The following is a 7,414-nucleotide window of genomic DNA, read 5'->3' on the forward strand; positions in this document are numbered from 1 at the left end:
TGGCTAGGGATGTTGAACATTTCTTCATGTGTCTATTGGCCATCCTTCTTTCTTCTTCAGAGAAGTTTCTCTTTAAGTCTTTTGCCCACTTATGTGGTATATATTTTAAAAAATCCAGAAGAAATAATTTTGAATGTAGTCACCACAAAGAATGATAAAATTGGAAGATGAACCTCTTACCCTAATTTGGATATTACACAGTGTGTATGTGTATTAACACACCCAATGATATTTGATTAATATATATATTTTTTATGTCAATTATACATTTAAATTGAAAATAGATCACATATTTAATATAAAAATAAAATTTGAGATGAAACAGAAAAATATCATGATCTTAGTTTACACAATGAGCTCCTCATTGCAAACCAAAAGTATGACTCATAAAATAAAAATTTGAGTCAGATTTTGCAAAAATTAATAACTCTTGTTTTATAAGACACCATTAAGAGAATGAAGAAAAGGCATAGAGTTGAAAAAATAATTGCAAATCAAATATTTGAGAAAGTAATTATATACAGAAAGTGCAATGTACTCAAAAAGTTCAACCAAAAAGGCCATACAGTCTCTCAAAAATTTTCAGAGTTTGGAGAAACACCTTACCAAAGAAACTATGTGGATACAAATTAAACCTATTAAATATAATCACTATTCTTAGTTAGGGAAATAAATTTGAAACCAAAATGACATACCACCACACCTATTAAAATGGCTAATATATACAATATTGACAGTACACATACTGACACAGATATGAAGCCTAATATACATTGCTAATGACAATGTAAAAACATATAGCCATTGAAAGAAATAGTTCACTAGGAGGATGAAAAAGACTAATCAACACATGAATATGATCAAAGTACATGATATGCATATATGGAATCATCCTAATGAAAACCTTTATACCAATATTATACAATAAAAGTAATTTAAAAGAAAACAGTTTTTAATTTTATTAGGTTACAAATATACTTATTATATGACGCAGTAATCCTGCACATATATATTTGCTTTGTCACTGGCAGAGGAACATTTGTGTCCCCACACCATCCCTGCTTTACTCACAGTAGTACCAACCTGGAAACAAGTCACATTTCCTTCAACAGGGAAATGAATAAACTCTGCTACATCCATAAAATGAAATACTACTTCTTAATGAAATGTACAACTGGCTGGGTTCCAGTGGCTCACACCTGTAATCCTAGCTACTTAGGAGGCTGAGATCTGAGGATCGCTGTTCAAAGGAGGAATGTCCATGAGATTCTTATCTCCAGTCAAATACCTCCAAAACCTGGAAGTGGAGCTATGGCTCAAATGGTAGAGCACTAGGCTTTTTTGCTGCCTTAGTTTTTTTTTTTAAAAAAAGGTCAGGAGTAGTGCCCAGGCCCCTAATTCAAGCCTCAGAATCAACACACTTGCGTGCGCACACGCACAAACTCACACACAAAATGTACTATATGGACAAACCTCAAATGTAACTTTCTAAGTGAAGGAAACCAGATTCAAAGGGTTATATATGGGATAATTTTACTCTTGTATTTTACCAGAACTTTGAAGACTATGCTACTTGAAAATCATTGGCTCAAATAACCCAAACCTTTTTCAGTTTTGTAAATGAATGGAACCTTTGGAGAAAATGATAGGGCTTGTGCTAACATACACACAGCTTAAAATATACTTATATTTAAAGTCCATTAATACTCTCTGAAAGTCTAAACTTACTTTTTCTTTTTCCCCCTCAATGCTGGATATTGAACCCAGAGCCTTGACTGTGCTAGGCAAGAGATAACCTGTAGTCTCATGAATTTTCTTTAAAACATACTGTATTATCCTTTAGTCAGTCTTTCAGAAATCATCCAAGTCATTATAGGGCAACCATTCAGGATTGACATCCTCATGGAAACTATATACTACACAAATGCATGCATACATATGCCAATGCATACTTACATACAGTCTCACCAACACAGGCACACAGGTGTACACATCCACATGCACATAGATGTAGATGCACATAATGTATATGTGTTAACACCTAGCAAATTGCCAGGCACTGGTGGCTCAACTCTGTAATCCTAGTGACTCAGGAGGCTGAGATCTGAGGATTAGAATTTGAAGTCAATGGGGGCAGAAAACTTTGTGAGACTCTTATCTCCAATTAAGCACCAAACAAGCCAGAAGTGGAGTTGTGGCTCAAGTGGCAGAGAGCTATCCTTGAATACAAAAGCTCAGGGAAAGTGCCTGTCCCTGAGTTCAAACTCCAGGGCTGTTACCAAAAAATAAAAACAAACCACACATAGGGTGCACACGTGCGCGCCTGCACCCGTGCACTGTAATGCAGCATGGAAATGCACAAACTCACCTCTCCACACCATTTATATAGCTTTTCTTCCTCTTAAAAATGTATGCTGTATCTTAAAATCCAGGGTTTAAGAAACATGTTTAAGCTGGGTGTGGTGATATACACCTGTAATCCCAGTATTCAGGAAGTTAAATCAGGAGGATCATGAAGTTGAGGCCAGCCTGGGCTATATAGCAAACACCTGTCTCAAAAAAGAAAAAGAAAAAAATATAATCATTTTTAAAGACTTCAATGTTTACCTTAAAGGAGGCTTCCGCATTAAATTCTTTTTGAAATATTATAGTTATAATCAAATAAAAAACAGAGAAAAGATCAGGTAACTTTAAGGCTTCTAAGCTAAATTCTTTACAATACCCTCATATAGGATCTTCATATGCGACTATAGTTTTGTAAAACATTTATCTAACATTTGTGAAGCCACAGGCTCCATCCCAAGCACTGAAAAAACCCCACACTGCAAATATAAAAATAAATCTTAGGGACAGTGCCCAGGCTCTGAGTTCAAGCCCCAGGACTGATTGGCAGACACACAATACACATACACACAAAACGCACACCCCTTTCACAGCTAGTGAAATGGGATGGTGTATAGATGGAAAGGAATATACCAACTGATGATATAACTCAGACATTTAAGAAATATGAAAAATTTCTTGATTATAGCCATTCTAACTGGGGTGAGGTAGAATCTCAATGTTGTGAGGTAGAATCTCAATGTTGTTTTGATTGTATTTCTTTTATGGTCAGAGGAGTTGAGCATTTCTTCATGTGTCTATCGGTCATTCTTATTCCCTCTTCAGAGATGTTTCTCTTTATGTCTTTAGCCAACTTATTTATTAGGCAGTTGTTTCTTTGAGGATTTGTTGTTGGGGGGTTAATTTTTTGAGTTCCAAGTATATTTTAGGTATGAGACTCTTGTACATTGTATGGCTAGTGAAGATCTTCTCCCAAGATGATGTCAAGCGAAATGAACCCCAAGATAGGGAAACAAGAATTTTTTCTTTCTTGCTATTGTTTTAAACATATTTATAATGTGTTTTTTTGTTTCTTTTGTATGTCCCTCCCCCACAGTATAACCCCTGTTTTCACTGTATTTGATTCCAGTGCCCTGCATCTTGTATATACATTTTTCTAATTTAGGGAATGGGAGGGAAATAACAAAATGCTGAAATAAGGATAGAGGTTGACCCATTGTAACAATCAGAGGTACAAGACACTATGTTGAAAACCAACTTTGCAACTTCGTGGGTGGGGAGAGAGGAGTTGGGGAGGTGGGGAGGGGATGAAAGGGGAAAAACAAAGGAGGAGGTAACAATGCTGATAGGAAATGTGCTCATCACCTTACTCATGTAACTGTAACCCCTCTGTACAGAATTTTTACAACAAAAACAATAAAAATAAAAAATAAATATGAAAAAGAGTAACTGAAAGGAGATAAACTGACAATAAAATGTGAATGTCAGAAGTCTTATAAAGAGACTTATCTTCTTGAGATAAAGGACGAGGAACACTGAAGAACACTGCCAGGACTTTAGTTTAGTGGTAGCAGCACTCCCAAGAATATAAACTTTCAAAAATAACTACATCTGTTATGTCAAGTTTATGATCTTGGTTAAGAAAGAATAGAAACCTGATACAAGAGATGGAGCCAGCTAGCTTGATCTGACCAACATCTTAAATCCTTCTTTCCCCCCTAAACCCTCTGCTTCCAGTTTCCTGTACAAGGTTCATTCTCCCCAGTTGCTTGAAGATGATTTAGAGGCCTTTTTTGGTCATTAGTGATTTAGGCAAGTTTTATCAATGCAAATTTTCTTTTCTTGTGATATTTTATTATAATTATAATAAGCATATATTATGCAATTATTATATATAATATGTTATACTGTTCAAATCCACATTTCATTTTAGTTTTTTGTTTATTTGATCCTTAATGATTAGAGACAGGCTGTTAATATCACTTACCAAGATTCTGAATTTGTGAATATTTCATTTTAACTCCCTTTTATACATATATACATACGAACACATTATTATATGTTTTCAGTGTTTTTACTGCAGATGACAACATATCTTTCCCTTCTTCCCAGGATCTGCTCTCATCGCCCTTGTCACTAGGCCAAGAACTATAGTTAAGATTCATCATGGCTTGGCCAAGGAAGTGCTGGTCTGATAAGGGAAGAAAGGGACTCTTACCTCAAAAGAGCTGCAGCTCTCATCTACCATGTACTGGTATGAGTTACATAAGGGAAACCTTATTGATTTGAGAACAATCTTCCAGGAGACAGGATGTAACTTCTTGGCAAAACAAGGTTCCCAAGGATGGTCTTAAGAAGGTATCCTTTTCCAAACATGGAAAGACAATGGTCCATCTTTGCTGTGGCAAAAATGGAAATGCTAGAGTAGCTATATAGTATAAGGCAAGAAAGTCCACTGGGGAGTTTTATTTATTGGGACTACTAGGGAGATGCACCACTTACCAGGGTAGCAATGGTAAGAGTAGAACCAATGTCACAAAAAATACTTTATCATGGCAATCCTATTGGGCAGTGGTGATGATAAGGTATGCTTTTACAAGTATGGCCTCATTGATATAAACAGGAATGTTAGGATCTTGATAATCTAGGACCCAGGTGGCAGTAATATATCAGAAGCCAGATCTATATGATTATTATGCTGAGCAACAAATTTAGAGCAATAGACTTAATGGAACATGCTATTACTAGGAGAAAACAGAAGGAAGTCACTCAGTCTGTAAAATCAAATGAAAACAGGGACAGATGATCAGATTGCTGAGCACAAATATCCCAATAAATATCCTAATATTGCTTGTATAGCTTCTAGGTATGAGTCTATTTTTGGAGCCAGAGCTTCTTGGTCTGATGGAGACGTAAGTTATTAGGAAGAACTATACTATGGTAACTCCAATCATGTTCCTTCAGTCCATGCCTAGAGGGATCCACAGCCATTCATTTAGGTATGTATACACTGAAGAAGTATATAAAAGCTGAGCACTTTGAGGACCGTTGGGGCAGGGATCTAATTAAACATTTATATGTGAATACTTGAAGTATCTTTCTGGTATCCCTGTTAGAGTTCTTACTCTAAATGGGGGTGAGGGGCAGATAATAGATGGCCTAGGTCTGAATCACGGTCTACAGAATCATACCAGCAGGACTCCAGATCTACCCTGTAATTAAGCATTTCCTCAGTCCTAAATGGGTCAGTGAAATGGACATCCTTAGTAATTGGCACAACCAGCAGAATGAAGAGCTACCATAGTAGCAAGTGGAAACTTCTAAAATGGCATGCCTTGACAAAGACATAAAAAGAAGGCCTAATCTTGAGTAAAAGAGCAGAAATTAATCTCACACTTGAAGATTTAGAGGATACAGGAGTGATGGCCCACCATTAAGACCCTATTCACATCATCAGTCTAGGCATGTCTTAGAAGATATAAAAAGAACTGCTGCAAACTCAACCAAATAGTAGTCGCAGTTGCAGTGCTTTACTAGATCTACTCTCTTTGGTAGATCAAATAAACATTATCTCAAGTACAGGGTGTGTAGCTCGATATTGGTCTGGAGAATCCATTCTTATTAAGAAAGAAAATCAGATACAATTTGTATTTACTTGGAGCATACACAAAATACCTTTACAAACTTGCCCCTGGATATATTACTTCTCTCCTCTAACCTAAAATATTTCAAACAGCTACCTATCCGACACAACATCACAATGGCCCACTTTTTTGATGGCACCTGTACCAATCTGATTTGTCAAGCAAAAAGTGCCTAGAACATTTCCAATAATAAGACACAGGTATTCAGGAAAGCAGAAGAAAAACCCAATGAAAATTTGAGGGACTACCATAAGCTTCACAAAAATCTTAGTGCTTCAGTAGTGTGGACATTCTACCAACAATGAAGAATGTTTTATTTCTGCATTCTTGTTTTGCTCACGACAAAAGAACATGCCACAAAACTATGCTGGTTTCTTTGAATTCGAAGGAACTTAGAAAAATGCTCACAAATGAGAATCATGTTATGACTCCATATACTGGGTGATAGGAATGTTTTCACCTTTAATTGAGCTCAAGTAGATACGAGTTCTGTAGGAGGTTCAACAGCGCTGCTGTTCGGGCCATACAACCTGCAGGTCATGTGGCATTAGAACTGTCAGTAGTGAGAGAAAATGAGTGGAATTTTATCTCCAGTGAAAGAAAATATACTTGTCACAAATACTTTCCAAAATTGACTCCTGGGGCTGAGATTATAGTTCAGCAGTAGAATGTGTCCTTACCATGCACAAAGCACTGGGATCCTAGGTTCCATTCCTAACACACACATACACACACGCACACACACACACACACTCACACACACACACACACACACACGAGCACATCTTGGCTCACCCCAGTAGAGATGGAATGCTAGATTACTGCATCATTAAGTGAGCACAAATCTGACTAACTCCCATGGTTTCCCTTATTTGCAATTACTAGTATATGTCTGAGACAAGCAGAAAAGGTCAGATAAGTTGACATTAGGGGAATGAACCCAAAGATAAGTACTCAAATGATTTTTTCCTTTCATGAAATTGTTTCTAACATATTTACAAGATGATTTCTATGTTGCTTTGTATGTCCCTCCCCCACAATATAAGTGAAGTAAGCCAGGCCCAAAGAAATATAGGTCCCATGGTTTCCCTTATTTGCAATATCTAGTATATGTCTGAGTCAAGGCGATGTTGGGGAAATGACCCAAAGTTTCTTTTGTACAGATGTGGGCGACCATTTTACTGTTTGTTTAAAATACTTAATAAAATCATTTTAATTGTATATATCAATGGGACTCACTATATTCCCATACATGCATGCAGTATGCATCAATTCTATTCATCCACTCTCTTTCCCCCTCCCCAGCTCCCCCGGCACCTTTCCCAATCCTGAGTAATAATCACTATTTTATTTTCAGGCCAAATCTTCAGTGACAATGGTAGCTGACTCTCTTTTGATTATTACCAATTACTATTTCAATGAACTGA

This window comes from Dipodomys ordii, unplaced genomic scaffold (assembly GCF_000151885.1).
Source record: "Dipodomys ordii isolate 6190 unplaced genomic scaffold, Dord_2.0 Scaffold134, whole genome shotgun sequence".
Taxonomy (NCBI): Eukaryota; Metazoa; Chordata; class Mammalia; order Rodentia; family Heteromyidae; genus Dipodomys; species Dipodomys ordii.